The sequence below is a fragment of the Lactuca serriola genome, chromosome 4, assembly GCF_051521515.1.
Source record: "Lactuca serriola cultivar US96UC23 chromosome 4, Lser_US96UC23_V15, whole genome shotgun sequence".
Taxonomy (NCBI): Eukaryota; Viridiplantae; Streptophyta; class Magnoliopsida; order Asterales; family Asteraceae; genus Lactuca; species Lactuca serriola.
The window spans coordinates 184,427,401-184,445,996 of NC_136411.1; the positions used below are offsets into that span (position 1 = coordinate 184,427,401).

At 39.1% G+C, this 18,596-nt stretch overlaps 1 pseudogene; it reads right to left on the reverse strand.

Annotated features, from left to right (window-relative positions):
- Window positions 1-15,634: 15,634 nt before the first annotated feature.
- LOC145049180 (5S ribosomal RNA) lies at window positions 15,635-15,752 on the reverse strand (annotated as a pseudogene).
- Between the last annotated feature and the right edge of the window lie 2,844 nt (window positions 15,753-18,596).

Here is an 18,596-nt window from a genome sequence, read left to right on the forward strand (position 1 = left end):
AGAGAATAAGATGCTTAAATAGGGTACCAAGTGTCGGAATTAGGGTTTCCCAACCCAGACCAGACTCGCCGAGTCCACTTGCCGACTCTCCGAGTCGGTCACTTACTTTACACCCGGATCCCGCTCCGACTCGCCGAGTTCCTCCCTGGACTCGACGAGTCAACCCTCTTTAACTTAGGGTTTTTCCTTTCCTTTCTTGACCTTTCTGATTTCAGGTGTTACATATAAGGATAGTCGAAATCAGACTCAGAACTAAGAAGTTATGCCTCCGGAAGTTGGTGAATTAAAAGGCTAAGCCTTGTACGCAGGGCGTAAAAGGGAGTATGTTGGGCGTACGAGGCAAAAAGGATCGTGGACCTTCATGGAGTATGTTGAGCGTACTGGGAGTATGCGGAGCGTACTCCATCTAGATGAAAACCCTAATTTTTAGGTTTTGCACCCTATTTAAGCATCTTAAACTCACCTACTGGACATTTTTTACTAGCCTCTACATCTTCTAAACCCTAATTTCGCCCAAGCCATTGTTTTGGTGCTTTTGAGCTCTTATGAAGAATTTTGGTGTGTTCTTGTGTATTTTGAAGTGGTAGAAGACGATTGAAGACTCATTCCTTGCAGTGGAGCTTAGAGATCTAGATATAACATCATCATTTCGCGCCATTAGAGGTATAAAGTTCTTAGCTTGATAACTCCTTATGTCGATCTAGTATGGGTTTGTTTATGGAATATTTTGGTCCATTTTGGTTGGTCCTTGTGAGTAAAGGTTGTTTCAGAAGCTTAGCCCTTAGATCTGGACGTTTTAGGGGTCCCTTATGCAAAAATGCAAGCCTTATGGTGTATCTTGACCCTTGCATGTATTAAGATCTTTATTAAGCTCTTTTTGAGCACTTAAGCCCCATTAAGCCATGCATGCATGTAAAGTTGCAAACTTTACGTGATAGGTAACCATAAAGAATCAGATCTGAGAGTTTGGCACTTTGTCTTAATCGATTAAGTGCTTATTGGAGTGAAAAGTGATGGGTTTTTAGCATTACAACATTCCTATGGGACACATGTAACCTTAATTGCTTTGGATCTAGGTTTTTTTTCAAGTTATACATGGAATTCAATTTTCTAAATCAAGAACCCTAAACTAGCATACAATTCTCGGATTCAATGAACAGACTAGGGTTAGAAGAATACCTTTCTTGTTAACTAGTAGTAACATGCAATCCTTTCCTTGATCTTGACCTTCAAGAGCTTAGCGCCTCAAGCGTTGCACCTCTAATGGAGTCACAAACACCACAAGCAAAGAATGAGGAGAAGGAGAGCAGAATTTCGGCTAGGGTTTCCCTTGGAAGCAGTGGCTGAAATTGAGAGGTCAGGGGCGCTTTAAATACTTGTGGCTGCTAGGGTTTCTAGGTGGAAACCCTAATTCTCGACTTAGGCTCCAAGCAGTCCATGAACCCCCTTTCTAGAAGGCCTTGGACGATTTCTATAGGGTCTCCTATAGATTTCGTCCAACCCTTTACAAGGGAGTCCAACAACCCAATATTGCAACTATCAGTGATCTGCAATATCAGTCCCTCTACTTTTAATCAATCTCTTTTGATCACTAAATTAATTCCAAATTAATTTCTAATCAATACTAATTAAATAATATGATTTCTCAATAAATATATTATTCTTATAATATCTTAATAAATCATTAATTAACCTCTTTCTCCAAAATTCATCCTATCAAATTGCTATGGTGAAGGCAACCCAAAAGGACCATGCTACTATCGGTTCAAGTACATACCAATTATAGTTATGAGCTTAGACACCCAATCCAACAGTCTCCCACGTGGATAAGTCTAATAACTATAACTGCAAGTACGACTTTAAAATCCGATTAGCAATCGTAGCTCTCAAAAGCCACTGTCGAACTCTGACCAAGTCAATGATGCGTCCTTTAGATAAGGGATCATGTAATCCTCCGTTCTACAAGATATCATGTGGACAAAGACATGGAACATAATCATTCTCAATGTCCAACAGTTTGTTTCCCGACTTCTGATTTTTTTTACATAGAATTTAATTGAACACATCAATTCAGTCCTGACCGGGCCCGGAACATAAGTCAACACAAAATCATTGAGGGGCCCAAGATATCGCTTTTACCCTCCTAGGATAAAAGGAACAAATAAACTTTGACTTATATGTTTGTACTATTTACTCATCAAATCATACACAACAACACGTTTTGTAACATCAAGTTACTGATGCGTTTACGCATTATCAATGCACAACCGACTTGTAAACAACAACTCATATATATCGGTTTAAAGATTATACGATATTGTAGTCTCACAATCACTCGTGATAAATTCCATGAAGTGGTTCAAATGAGCGTGGGTTTAATCTAATACTCAAACCTTATTTCAAAAGTACTCATGAACGTTGTAGCAAACCTTTGCTATGTCTAAGCACTTAGACAATACTCCCAAAGTATGATTGACTATGGATAATTTGAAAAATCTAATAATTATGGAAGTAAAACATGCAAAATTTAAACAATAGTAAACAATCAACACAAGATAGTAAACTTTACTCATAAATAAATCTCCACTACTTAATCATCAAATGTCAATTACATTTATCTATTACAAGTTTCTAAACATCTATCTAATCACTAAAACTAATATCGTCCTTCAGACCAATGTTTCTCGCATGTTGTAAGTGCTTAACCCTGCTCAAACCCTTTGTGAGAGGACCTGTTGGGTTCTGCTCTGACAATACCCTCTTGACTACGAGGAGTCCCTCTTCTACCCGATGTATGATGAAGTGGTATTTTTTGTCGATGTGTATGGATCTACCATGATCCCTTGGTTCCTTGGTTAAGGCAACCGCTCCTTCGTTATCATAGAAAATATCCATAGGCTCCTTTATCGCTGGTACAGCTCCAAGGTCTCCAATGAAGTTCTTCAACCATATTGCCTCCTTCGACACTTCGCTCACTGCTATGTACTCTGATCCGCACATTGAATCAGCCACGGTCTCCTGCTTCGAACTTTTCCAAGTAATTGCTCCTCCATTTAGGGTAAATACCAGTCCGAATAAGAGTGGAAGTAATCTCTGTCGGTCTAAAAGTTGGCGTCACTATACCTTATCACTCTCAAGTCATCACTCCCACTAAGTGTTAGGACCCAGTCGTTAGTCCTTCGCAGGTACTTGAGAATGTTCTTAATTGCTATCCAGTGAGCTCTAACCAGGTTCCCTTGATATCGGCTCACCATGCTCAACGCAAAATCCATATCAGGGCGAGTACATGCCATAGAGTACATGATTAAGCCAACGGTGGAAGCATATGGCACGCAACTCATTTTCGTTATCTTGGCATCGGTACTCGGACTCTGAGTCTTACTCAACTTGGTATTGTTTTGGATTGGCAGTTCCCCTTTCTTGGAATTCTCCATGCTAAAATGTTTCAGCACCTTGTCCAAGTAAGTACTTTGACTAATTCGTATTAGTCTCGTGATTTTATTTCTCAAAATCCTTATCCCCATAATGTAAGCAGCTTCCCCTAGATCCTTCATAGCAAAACACTTCCCAAGCCAGGACTTAACATCCTACAAGGTCGGGATGTCATTTCTTATGAGCAGTATGTCATCAACATACAAAACTAGAAATCTAATTATACTCCCACTAGCCTTGACATACACACAAGACTCGCCCTCGCTTCTCAAAAATCCAAACTCTTTAACTTTCTCATCGAAACAAAGATTCCATCTGCGAGACGTTTGCTTTAATCCATAGATGGACTTCTCAAGCTTACACAGTCTATTAGGGTACTTTGCGTCTACAAAACCCTCTGGCTGACACATGTAAACATCTTCAGCCAACTTCCCATGAAGGAAAGCAGTTTTGACATCTATCTGCCATATTTCATAATCATGAAAAGCAACTATGGCCAACATAACACTTATAGACTTGATCTTGGCCACTGGTGCGAAGGTCTCATCATAATCATCCCCGGGGGTTTGAGTAAAGCCCTTCGTAACCAGTCGTGCCTTGAACGTCTGCACTTTCCCATCCATGTCGGTCTTCTTCTTGAAGATCCAATTGTACCCGACCGTCTTACGACCCGGTACATTGTCAACCAAGTTCCAAACTTGATTGTCATACATGGACTGAATCTCACTGTCCATTGCCTCTTTCCATTTTGCAGACTCGTGGCCTGCCATGGCTTCCTTGTAGTTGTTAGGTTCATCCAAATTTATTAGTGTACTATCACTGATAAACATATCACCTTCAGCAGTTATATGGAAACCATAAAACGCAGGCGGAACACTAACTCTACTAGAACGTCTTAGAGGTAAGGACTCATCAACTGGTTCAACAGGAATCTCTTCCTTAGGTTGAGTGCTAGTGTTAGACGTTCCTTCACCGCTTGACTCTTGAAGCTCTTCAAGATTAATTTGCCTTCCACTGTCCTCTTGGAATATGAGTTCTCTCTCATGGAAAACCCCACTCCTTGCTACAAAGACCATGTTGTCACTAGGCCTGTAGAAAAGATATCCAAAAGATTTTTGCGGGTAGTCGATGAAAATACACCACTCATTGCGATATTCAAGCTTGTCGTGAGTCTCTCGTCTTACAAAATCCTTGCAACCCCAAACCTTGATATGTGCCAACGAGGGAACCTTGTTTGTCCATATCTCGTGAGGTGTTTTGGAAACCTTCTTAGTTGGGACTAGATTAAGGATATGGGCGGTAGTCTCTAAGGCATACCCTCAAAATGAGATAGGTAACGAAGCTCGACTCATCATCGAATAAACCATGTCCAACAAGGTTCGATTGCGCCTCTTAGCCACATCATTAAGCTGCGGTGTCCTAGGTGGCGTCAATTGTGAAACAATTCCACATTCCTTAAGATAGTCGTGGAACTCGATACTAAGATACTTATCACCCCTATCGGATCTGAGCATCTTTATCTTCCTGTCCAATTGATTCTCCACATCTTTTTTAAACTCTTTGAACTTTTGAAAGTTTTCCGACTTGTTCTTGATTAAGTAGATATACCCATATCTGTTATAATCGTCGGTGAACGTAACGTAGAAGCGGTTAGCATCCCTTGTGGTAGATCTGAAGGGCCCACACACATCTGTGTGTATGAGATCCAACAATCCTTCACCTCTTTCACAAGTACCAGTGAAAGGTGATTTAGTAATCTTTCCAAGTAAACAAGATTCGCACGTGTCATCCGACTTTAGGTCAAATGACTCCAAGACTCCATCCTTTTGGAGTTAGGCTATGCGCTTCGTTTAACATGTCCAATACGACAATACCACAAACATGCCTTGTCTAAACCATTAGACGAATCGATGTGCAACACATTATTTCGTAAGTTGTCTACAATCATCACAGTTTCATATACACCATTACAAGACAATGCTTCAAAATATAAAGTACCATTATAGAAAGAATTAATAGAACCCACTTCATTATTAAATAAAAATCTAAAACCTTGTATGTACAAGCCATGAAAAGAAATAATATTCACTGTCAACTCTGACGAGTAACAATAATCATTCAACTCTAATTGTAAACCACTACTAAGCACTAAAGATTAAATCCTGATATTGGTGACAGAGGATGATTTCCTATTCCCCATTATCAGGTTCATCTTCCCATGCTCCACATCCTTACTTCTTCTTAGCCCCTGCAAATCAGAACAAATATGAAAAATCACATCCTGTATCAAGGACCCCAAGAACTAGCAATTATGAGTTATTAGATTGAATAGTATAAATACTTGCGAAGGAGGGCTTTATCTTCCAATCCTTGATGTCTTGCAAGTATTTCGGGCAGCTTCGTTTCCAATTCCCCTTGTCGTTACAATAGAAGCACATTGCTTCTTTAGGATCGGATGAGGGAGTGGCAGAATCGACTTTACCTTTGGATCCATTTGAAGATGATCCATCATGGCACTTTCCTTTGTGGCTCTTAGAGGGAACTTTCATCTTCTTCCCTTTTCCATGTCCTATAGCGAGGAAGGGGGCAGCAACAGTAGGGGTGGACTCGACAGCTTTGCCTTTAAGTCCACTTTCAATAGTTCTCAACAAACCTTGAAGTTTGCTCAAGGTGACTTCCTCCTTGTTTATATGATAAGTCATATTGAACTGATCATAACAAGTAGGTAAAGAGTGTAGGATAATATCAATCGCTAACATTTCGTCAAAGTTGACATTCAACTTGAGCAGACGATCCACGTACCTTTGCATCTTTTGCAAGTGGCTCGTGATGGACTCTCCATCTTTCATCATGGTTGTTATTAGCAAGGCGAAAATATCATACCTTTCCTGAAGTGAGTTTTGATGGTACTTTTCCCTCAAATCTTGGCACGTGGCATAAGGCCATTACTCCTTGTAGAACCGATGCAGCTCAGGAGTCATAGTAGCTACCATTATACATGACACCTTTGTAGCGTCCTTTTCGTGAGCCCTATACTCAGCTATTTGTTCAGCAGAAGCTTTGGTTTCATCTATCTCTTTGAGTTCTTTGTCGAGGACATATTCTCTATCCTCGTATCACAAGGCCATTTGAATGTTATGAATCCAATCATTGAAATTGGATCCATCAAAGGTGACCTTGCCACAAATGTTCAAAAGAGAAAAGGAGCTTGAGGAGTTGGAGTTCGAGCCAGAAGCGTTGTTTGAGCCAGACATCTGAAAAGAAAAGGAACAAAGTTTTGATTAGATAAAGAATCTTTAATATAACACCCAAATGAAATATTAAGGCTAGGACCCAACACAATAATTCACAATTTGGAAGAGGGATGCCGTAATCCAATTGCAAATTATTTGAAGGTAGGTAAATGATGATTTACTAATTCCACCATGAAAAACAAAATGAACAATTAGCTTTTAAATGAAATGAAATTCCTAGATTCTTTTGAGATTCATTGAACTTTTCAATGGTAGGTTTAATCTCGATTATTCCCTTTAAGTTTGTGACTGGGATACCAAGGATCACAAACAAGGTGTGAATAACCATGCAAATTAGCTTGGCATTCTCGATGTCGTTTACCACCTAATCAATGTATCGGTTAACCATACACTCTCTATTGATCTATGGTAATTTTCGATCTACCCTTCACCACCCTTGTTAGTCCAAGTTAGTGAGTCGGTTAACCACACACACTCCACTGCCGACTTGGCAAGGTGCAAATTGCAATTTCATGGAATAACATCATTTTCACATTTTTCTTGAAGTAACTAAGATTGGGAATTGCTAAAAACATTTAGTTACTTTATAATATTCTTTATACTTATTAATGAGGAATTAATGTCCTATCCTACCCGTTCGGCTAACGACCCTCCACTAGTCAAGAGTATGGTGGGTAAGAGTGTATACCCAATGACAGTCATTTTCTAGGTCGCTTCCTTAAACACCTTTTATAGACCAGCTTCGTGAATGAGGCCTACTAATGGTAAGATAGACTCATCTTATATATATATATATATATATATATATATATATATATATATATATATATATACAGATTAATATTTTAATATTATAATAGTATAAGGGGGTTGTATTTTAATTTTTAAACTTTTAAAATACTAGGGTTTTACAATTTAATATTTCAAAATTAAAACTTTTAATCAAATTTTAAATTCCAAAACATGAGGGTAAATTTTCAAACTTTTCAAAAATTCTAGATCAAATTTTAAATAATTAAACTAATCACATAATTGTGGACATTATCTTAAAGTTTGACCATTATCTTTCAATTAGATGAGGATATTCATTACCATAACAAAAAATTCGAGTTTTAACAGTTAAAACAATTTAAGGTAATGATCCCTATCTAATTTAGGCTTGAAATCCGAAAAATATGCCATCTGATGAACCAACTCGTCGAAGCAAGGCATGGACTCGTCGAGTTGGTCCAACTCTTTGAGTCCATCTTATGACTCGTCGAGTTTTGCAGTCAGAGAGCCAAAATCGATTTTGTTCCAGCTTTGGCAAAACACAATAGCATCAAATATAACAGAAAAACACCCTAGCTCTGATACCACTGATGGGTTTTGAGCGTTACAACATTCCTATGGTTCATATGCAACCATAATTGCTTTGGATCTAGGTTTTTTTCAAGTTATACATGTAATTCAATTTTCCAAAGCAAGAACCCTAAACTAGCATACAATTTTCGGATTCAATGAACAAACTAGGGTTAGAAGAATACCTTTCTTGTTAACTAGTAGTAACAATAATTCTTTTCCATGGTCTTCACCTTCAAGAGCTTAGTGCCTCAAGCGTTGCACCTCTAATGGAGTCACAAACACCACAAGCAAAGAATGAGGAAAAGGAGAGCAGAATTTTGGCTAGGGTTTCCCTTAAAAGTAGTGGCCGAAATTGAGAGGCTAGGTGGGCATTTAAATACTTGTGGCTGCTAGGGTTTCTAGGTGGAAACCCTAATTCTTGATTTAGGCTCCAAGCAGTCCATGAACCCCCTTTCTAGAAGAGCTTGGACGATTTCTATTAGGCCTCCTATAGAATTCGTCCAACCCTTTACAAGGGAGTCCAGCAGCCCAATATTGCAACTATCAGTGATCTGCAATATCAGTCCTTGTACTTTTAATCAGTCTCTTTTGATTACTAAATTAATTCCAAATTAATTTATGATCAATACTAATTAAATAATATGATTTCTCAATTAATATAATATTTCTTATAATATATTAATAAATCATTAATTAACCTCTTTCTCCAAAGCTCATCCTACCAAATTGCTATGGTGAAGGCAACCCAAAAGGACCATGCTACTATCGGGTCAAATACATACCAATTATAGTTATGGGCTTAGACACCTAATCCAACAAAAAGGTGGTCTGGGAGTACGCTGGGCATACCCAGTTGGTACGCTGCAAGTACTGACCCTGGACGGAGTATGCTTAACGTACGAGCTGAGTACGCCCCACGTACTCAGCAGATGGTAGTTTGGGCTTGGTATTCTCAGTTTGGGTCATTGGTTGGGTCTTATTTGTTGGGACTTGATGGGCTTCTAGTTTTTCTTTTAGGCTCCTTTAGATTTAGGCCCACGATGAGTTTTGGGCCTAATTTGGAATATTAGGCCATATTGGGCTCTGGAATATCATTTAGGATTTGATCATTGGAAGTAGTTGAGTTGGGCCTTGGATTTGGGCCAAGTGAGATGAAGGGTAGAATGGTCTTTTACCTTAGTTATGGGCTACTAGCTTAGACTATTGGTTATGGGTCATAACCTAATTAATTTTTTGATGTCATTTGATGTTGATAGCGCGAGGATTTTTTAGGACCAGCAGTCAGAGATTTATTCGAGTGTTTCAGCAGCTATAGGTGAGTCTCCTCACTGGTCTCGTGGGTCGAAGGCACCAATGATGTCCATCTAGTTTCTAATACGTTAAATGTCTTTGTGAATCTTGCAATGTATGATGGGCTAGGCCTATTTATATGTTAGGCTAGGCCTATTGTATGGCTGGCTAGGCCCATTTTTATATTGGGCTAGGCCCATTGTATGGTATGTAGGTGCTAACTGTCTCTGTGATTTTTGCATTTATATGATTTGGTTGGACTCATTGATCTGGCAGGTCTAGGCCCATTATGGTGGGTTAGGCCCAATGTGTGGGTTGGCCCAATGTGAGGGCTACGCCCAATGATATGTATGGTATGTGGTATTTTGAGGAACTCACTAACCTTTATGCTTATGGTTTTTATGGTTATGGTTTCAGGTACTTTCGGTTCAAAAGGAAAAGGCTCAGTTTGATCGTAGCGCATCCACCCATGTTCAACATTATGATGATTTTGGGATTGTACTCTAATAACTGTTTTCTTATAAAGTACTTTTGAATATTTAGAAAAAGGATAATGAATGTTTGACTTAAAGATAACTAATGTTTTTCTTGAGTTAAAAGTAAAATTTTTACCTCATAATTTTTGGGACATTACAAGACATGTCTTTTTGATGGGATGAATGATGGCATGAGAAACAAAATTGAATACATTGGGATGTAAAAGAACTCATGAAATGCAATGTTGTTGTACCGACCACCATTGTCATATTGGAGTGATTTTATGGTACAACTAAATTGATTTTTATTAGTGCGGAAAAATATAGAAATTTGGCAAAAACATCAAAATTTCATTTAAGTAGGTATGCCCATAAAAAATGTCTATAACGGTCCAAAAAATATTACATATTAGATATTAGAGATGTCCCTATAGGATGATATCACATTGGAATTCAAAAGAGTAAATGGAAATTTAATATTTATGTCTAATTGACAGGCATGACATAAAGTATTAGATAATTGTTTGTAAAAGAAATTAAACAATTGGAAATAAGAGACTTTAAAACTTGATATTCATGATGACCCAGACTTTAGTAGAAAAGGGACAATCTTGCAAAAACAAACACTTTAGGGGTAAAAGACACAACTTCATAAGAGGGACCAAAGATATCACATCATATTGGAGGTTGTTGGTTCCTCACAGACCCAACCTGATACATAGGCGAGTTGGGCTAAGGCCCAAGGCATCAAAGGGGCATATTTGTTTACCCAAAATGTGTATATATATATATATATATATATATATATATATATATATATATATATATATATATATGTATGTATATGTATGTATATATATAAATATATATATATATATACATATATATATATATACATATATATATATATATATATATATATATATATATATATATATATATATATATTAATGTGACATAGATCTGAACCACCTCTTCTTGTCTTCTGCTGCGGCGGAGATCTGCTAGTCACAATCAGAGAGATGCGTTAAAGCCGCCCCAGGGACTGTGCCCCGAGAGCGGACTCCGACGATCAAGTTAGATCAGCTGGTAGATCTGAGATGGTCCTCCATAGCTGGAGAGAACCATCTTGGTGCTGGTGGTGGTGTATGGTGGCTAACAGCGGCGGGTGGCGGCTGAGCCACCCGGCCGGAGTAATAGTGTGGTGGTTGAGACATGGGGGAAGTTTAGTGGTGGCTGAGCCACTTGGGGGATATTCCTCCTCCATGGAGAAGGCACCATTCTATTTATAATAGACAATTAGGTCAAGGGGAATTAGGTCAGGCCTTGGGCTAACCCAATTCAGGCCCAACTAGCACGGAGTTGGGCAAGGCCGCCCGGAGGTGTCGGGCGGGGCTAGCGGGCGCTCACCAGGAAAGGCTGGCAGGGGAGCGCCAGGCGAAGGAGCGTTGGGTCGGGCCGGTAGGAGAGTCCCCAGCATGGATGGCAAGGGGGCGACAGCCAAAGCTAGCAAGGGAACGCCAGGCAGGGCTGGCAGGAGCGCGCTAGGCTAGGCTAGCGCCCTAGAGTAGTCTAGGCCATGCTAATGGACCATATATCATCAAGTCCCACCACTCTAATGTTATTGGTACGCGTCCAATGACATCGAACTGGACTTAGTCATATAAATTGTGCGTCGTCAAGTCCCGCTAGTCCGATGTGATTGAATTGCTAACAACCGGATCGGACTAAACAAAGCACTAATACATTAAATAATAGAGAGAACGTTCGAACCTCGCCCACGAGAGTCGTGGGGTTGTGCGATGAGCCACACATTGCTTATGCAGCTTGAGCTGACTTGATACTCATTTATTTAGAGGAGTGCGATCCGAGATACCACATCACGTTGGAGGTTGTTGGTTCCTCACATGCCCAACCTGATACATAGGCGAGTTGGGCTAAGGCCCAAGGCATCAAAGGGGCATATTTTTTTACCCAAAAAGTAATTATATATATATATATATATATATATATATATATATATATATATATATATATATATATATATATATATATATGAGGTTTGGTTCAACAAAAAACCATTTGAAACCATGGAACCATGGAACCAATTTTTTTCAACTTTAAAGCCTATTTTTGTATAAAAAATAACTAATAATAAAAAAATATAGATATTCATAACTTTTTATCCTCTTCCCATTGATATCAAATTCAATATAATTTTTTTTTTACTTTTTTGATCTTCAGATTCATAGTGTGAATATGCATTAATATAAATTCACAATGTGAGTATGAATAATATATAATTTATTTTTTTAGCATTCACAATGTAAAGTTATGAATTTAGATATTTTTAGTTTTTTCGATAAAAATAAGTTTTAAAACTTAAAAAAATAGTGGTTCCTTTGTTTTAAGGTTTACAATGGCTTATATATATATATATATATATATATATATATATATATATATATATATATATATATATATATATATATATATATATATATATATATATAACATCTCAAAAATCACAACAAACTTAAAATTTATAAAAACAACCCATTTACTTAAAAAGTGTTACATAACCATTATTTCCAAAAACATTATTCAAAATCAGAGTCTCTTAAGATCCAACAACATAAAACCAAGGATGTGTACAGTCACGCCTTCGCCTTGCCACGATCCTTAGAAGTATCTGAAATAAACTAAAATTGTAAGTCAACTCTTAGTGAGTTCCCCTAAAGTACCACCACATAAACATAACAACAAAAACATGCATACAGAGCCTTTAGCATGGCTGGACCGCCTCACCAGGCCTACAACCTATATGGACCGCTCTCTGGGCCTTCAGCCTGACTAGTCTACCTCGTAGGCCTTCAGTCTATCCGGACCGTGCTAGGTATCTTGGCCTTCAGCCTATCCACTGGTCTGCCTCAACCCAGTAAGCCATAGCATATCAATGCATAACATTATCAATCAATAATAGTAAGCACATGTATTCCTATAGATCTACCAGCCTAAGTACATAACCAGTGCCACATAACTCCGCATATCAGCATACAACAAATCAGGATATCTAATCCAATGGGCCAGCCTTGGTGTTTTCAACCCATAAGTATAGTGAGGAAAACTCACCTCGCAGTCTGACGAATAGCTAAACAATACACCGTTCCGAATATCGGCTCTACAGGTCACATATTTAACAGATAAAGACCAAGGCTTTACTATAGCTCAAAATACCTAAAATACCCTTAAGTCAAAATTGGTCAACCTTGGTCAAAGTCAAAGTCAACGGTCAAGGTCCAAAAGTTAATAATCTTTCCCAGTAGAGTACACCCTACGTATAGAGGGAGTAAACCCAACGTACTCTGATGTTGACAAAAAAGCGGGGTGCTGACCGCGTACGCGCAACCTACCTCTAGGTACGCCCAGTGTACGTACACTGCCTAGTCCCAAAACTCCATTAAGAGCTTATTCCATTAAGCCTTTTTGTCAAAAATTCAAATCCAAGCCCAAAATGATGTCCTAAGTCATGATGTTTCCAACTTTATGACTTTTCATGGCTATAAAGTGCTTAATGTCCAAAACCCTATGTTCTTAACCCAATAAGAGCATCTAACACATTAAGATCATATTTTTATGTACAACAACACTCTGAAATGTATAAAAGGATGACTCAAATAACTTAGAGTAACACATACTCAAAATGTCAAGCTAATGGGACCAAAATGTTCACAACTTCAAGGCTAACAAGATCTTAAACAATTAATCATCAGGTTCAAAGCTTTTTACCTTAAAATGGTGCCAAATGGTGATGAGATTATGGATCTAAGGTGTTTCACTCTTCCAAGGTGGTCCTTTTTTCTTCTCCTTCCTTCCTAATCACCAAAAGTACCCACAAAAGCTCAATAACACTCGCAAGATGGATTAGGGTTCTAGATTGACGAAATGGTAGGTGGAGGCTGAAGAGGGAATGAGAAATGAGGAGTTAATGATGTTTATATATGGACCAAACCCTAAAAATTAGGGTTTCAGGATCCTTCACATACGCCCTACATACGCGGTGTATGCCAAGCGTACTAAGACTCACACATGTATGCCCAACGTACACAACATGCGCCTCACATACTAAGCGTTGGCCAGATTTTATGAAAATGCCACTATGGCCCATTTTGCCAGCTTTCTCATACACAAGGGCTAAAAATCATAAACCTTCATACTTAAGAGTTAATTTTGGAAATACCTCATTGTCGGGATGTTACAAGTCTCCCCAACTTGAACTAGACTTCGTCCTCGAAGTTTGCTGCTACAAATAACTCAGGATAATGCTCTCGCATCTCTGCCTCCAGCTCCCAGGTCCACTCAGAGCCTTTCTGATGCTGCCACTGAACCTTTACCAAAGGTATCTCCTTGTTGCATAGGACCTTCATCTTTCGTTCCACCACCGCTACCGATCTCTCAATATAATTCAAGTTCTCATCGACATGAATATCATCCAAAGGGACCACTGCCTCTTCACCCAACACACACTTCTACAATTGCGAAACATGGAAAGTGTTGTGAATCTGACTGAGCTCACGCAGAAACTCCAACCGGTAGGTCGCCCTGCCTACCTTGGCGATCACACAGAACGGTCCAATATATCGGGGACCCAATTCCCCCCCCCCCTTCCCGAAGTGTATCACACCCTTCCAGGGCGATACCTTCAGTAGCACCATATCGCCACCTAAAACTCTAACTCTAATCGACGCCGATCGGCATAGCTCTTCTGCCGACTCTGAGTTGTCTATAACCTCTTCCTAATCTATTGGATGAGCTTTGTGGTCTGGAGGACTACCTAAGTCCTTCTTATGACTCTGTTACCGACCTCCTCCCAAAAAAATGGGGTACGACATCTCCAACCATATAGAAGCTCGAAAGGTGGTCACATATGTTGGGGTGATGATTGTTGTTGTAGGAAAACTCTGCAAGAGGTAGGTAGGAATCCCAACTCCCACCAAAATCTATGACACAAGCCCGCAACATAACCTCAAGTCTTTGGATGGTCTGCGCACTCTGGCTGTCAGTCTGCGAATAATAAGCAATGCTGAAATGCAGTCTCGTACCCAGTTCCTTGTGGAACTTCTGCCAGAATCGAGTAGTGAACCGAACATCTCGATATGATATAATGGAAACCAGAACTCCATGATGAGCAACAATCTCACGAACATACACATCGGCCAATTTCTCGGCCGAGGAGCTCTCCCGGATGGCCAAAAAGTGAGCACTCTTGGTCAATCGATCCACAATGACCCAGATAGGATCAAACCCCTTGGCCATCATCGGTAGGTTGGTGATAAAATCCATGGTGATATGTTTTGTAACACCCGTAGATTCGGGCTAGTCAACTAAGATATACTAAGCGTTAAAAATGATTTTTTTATAAAAGATTAACTGGGATAAATAATCTTAACCAAAGTAATAGTTAGGGTCAACAATTGTGTAACATCCCCCTCTGGCACGTATCACAATATTGTCCGCTTTGGGCCACTCGGCACGAGGACTTCCCAGGGGGTCACCCATCCTGGTACTACTCCCGACCGAGCACGCTTAACTGCAGAGTTCTTATGGGATCTACTGCCCTCACGACTTTAAAACGCGTTGTGACAAGGAAGGTATCCACACCCCTTTATAAGGAAATGTTTTGTTCTCCTTCCAAGCCGATGTGGGATCAGATCTAACCCACTTTCACCCCCCATTATAGGGTTCGACGTCCCCGTCGAACATATCGACCCGTGCCCTGGCTCTAATACCATTTATAACATCCCCCTCTGGCACGTATAACAATATTGTCCGCTTTGGGCCACTCGGCACGAGGACTTCCCAGGGGGTCACCCATCCTGGTACTACTCCCGCCCGAGCACGCTTAACTGCAGAGTTCTTATGGGATCTGCTGCCCTCACGGATTTAAAACGCGTTGTGACAAGGAAGGTATCTACACCCCTTTATAAGGAAATGTTTCGTTCTCCTTCCAAACCGATGTGGGATCAGATCTAACCCACTTTCAAAGTGGGTTAGATCTGATCCCACATCGCCTGGGAAGGAGAACTAAGCATTCCTTAAAGCCGTGAGGGCAGCAGATCCCATAAGAACTTTGCAGTTAAGCGTGCTCGGGCAGGAGTAGTACCAGGATGGGTGACCCCCTAGGAAGTCCTCGTGCCGAGTGGCCCAAAGTGGACAATATTGTGATACGTGCCAGAGGGGGATGTCACAAATGGTATCAGAGCCAGGGCACGGGTCGATGTGTTCGACGGGGACGTCGAACCCTATAATGGGGGGGGGGGGGGGGGTGAAAGTGGGTTAGATCTGATCCCACATCGGCTTGGAAGGAGAACGAAGCATTCATTATAAGGGGTGTGGATACCTTCGTTATCACAACTTGTTGTAAACTCGTGAGGGCAGCAGATCCCATAAGAACACTGCAGTTAAGTGTGCTCGGGCGGGAGTAGTACCAGGATGGGTGACCCCCTGGGAAGTCCTCGTGCCGAGTGGCCCAAAGCGGACAATATTGTGATACATGCCAGAGGGGGATGTCACAGATTGTAACATATTTGATGTAATAAAGAAGAATTATTTGAATACTATATGTTTCATTATTATTATAATATAATAAAATAGAAAAAATCAGTCGAATCATCCATAAATTGTAAAAATAAGTGTGCCAAAACATATATATATATATATATATTATATTTAGAAAGTACATATCTTTCAGATCCCGAAAATATAAATTTCGTCAAAATCCAAATCCATATGAATTAAATATGATTTTTATAAGATATAAAAGTCAGTCGCGCATAAGGAATATGTGACGTAAAGAGCTACGAAGAGAATGGTTGACTTTTAGCTAATGTCACCAAAACAAAAATCGTAGTACTCCTTAAAATGGGAATTTTGAGAAAAATAATGCCAAAAACAGAGTCCGTATGAGAGAGTTATGATTTTAGCAAAATCATTTAATTTTAAAAAAATATGGACGAAAAATAAAGTCAAAATTAGCCGACGGAGTCTAAACGAAAGTTGTAGATCTCGTCGATAGCTACGTGTGGATATAAAGAACGTCAAAAACGCAGTTCGTATGAACTAGTTATAAATTATAATAACATATTTACGTATTAAAATAAAGTATAAATCATATATACGTATACAGATATATACATATGTATATATCATTAGAAAAGTATCGACGATGCGGTCATTATAAGACTAGTGTTGAATACTTTCGACATTAGTTTAGTACAAATATCTTTAAATCTATCTAAAATAGTATTATAAAGAGGTGTTTAGTCGTTTATATAACTATAAGGTCATTAAGTAACTATAGATGGTAGTTTTGGAAAATTCAATTACTATAAATAAGAGCCTCTAGGCTCTCATATTTCTTGCACCATTCTCTTGATTCAAGAGTCATTCTCTTCTTATCCCCCGAGCATTTCGGTCCCTCGTGATTCGACTTCTCTTTCTGTAGTTTTAGTATAGTAAGGTGAACGCTGAAGCACTACAAGAATCTTTTTTTAGAAAGATTCAGCGACGAAGCTCTGCCCCTATAGAGCCCGACTCCTAGTTAAAACACCCTTGTAAGTAAGTTATGCTTACCCTACTTCAAGTATAGCTCATGTTTAAACTTAGTATCATTATTATGAACGTATAATAAATATATGAGCTAGTATTATGACTTATATAAGTGTCTTTATAATATCTTTTTAGCTACTCGCGGTACGGGGAATCTGGTTTGAGGGCCGCATAGGGTTGTTGGATTTCAAAACGGCTTAAATGTTAAAATGGTCATGCCCTCCGGTGTTTCATGTCTGGCCCCTGTCTGTACATAGTGGTTGAAAAGTATTGTCTAACGCTTATATAAATAATAATACTAAGACTAATAAGTAGTCACAAGAAACATTAGACTAAAATCTAGTGGTGATAATACTAAGTTTCTTCGAAGGAAATTATATTAAGAAGCGGAGCGCTCTCTGAGTTTGGAGTCATCACTTTAACAAGTGAGTGCATAGTTACTTTCATCTTACACATAGATATGAAGTATTTTATATAAATTACGTGCTATGTGTGCATATTATCTGTTTACTTGATATCTATGCTAGATGAACGATCTTATACATGTTTTAAATGATTTAAACTATATATGTATTTTATATCTACAAAATATGTTGGGTAAAACATAGGTAGATGAATGATAAGGGATGAAAGTTGATATACAGGAACATTGGTAGTTATGGACATAGTGCACTATAGGTGAACACTGGCAACAATGGACTTAGTACCCTATAGATGAGCATGGGCAGCTATGCCACAACCTGTAGATGTTTTGATCTACGATGTACTCTAAACATCCTAGCAGCTACGCCTAATAGAGAAAATCATAACCCTGGCAGCTGCCCCCAAAGGACAATATCGGCAGTTGCGCCTAATAGAGAATGTCATAATTCTGGCAGTTGTGCCTAAATGATAATATTGGCAGTTGTGCTTGATAGATAATGTTGATAGCTTTGTTATTAGGCAAACGATGGACTTCATGCCTATTCCTTAGGACAATCCATAGGAATGAATGAGTGAATGATAAATGATTCTTAGGATAGATCCTAAAAAAAATAAAGAAGATAACGGGGATGGATAATTGGGTTGATTGTTTAATGATTAAACATAATTATATTATTGTGGGTTGAAAACCCTATGTACTCACCAGGTTTCCCAACCTGACCCACTCAAGTTTATTTGTATCATAGGTGTCGATACGAAGCTACTTTAC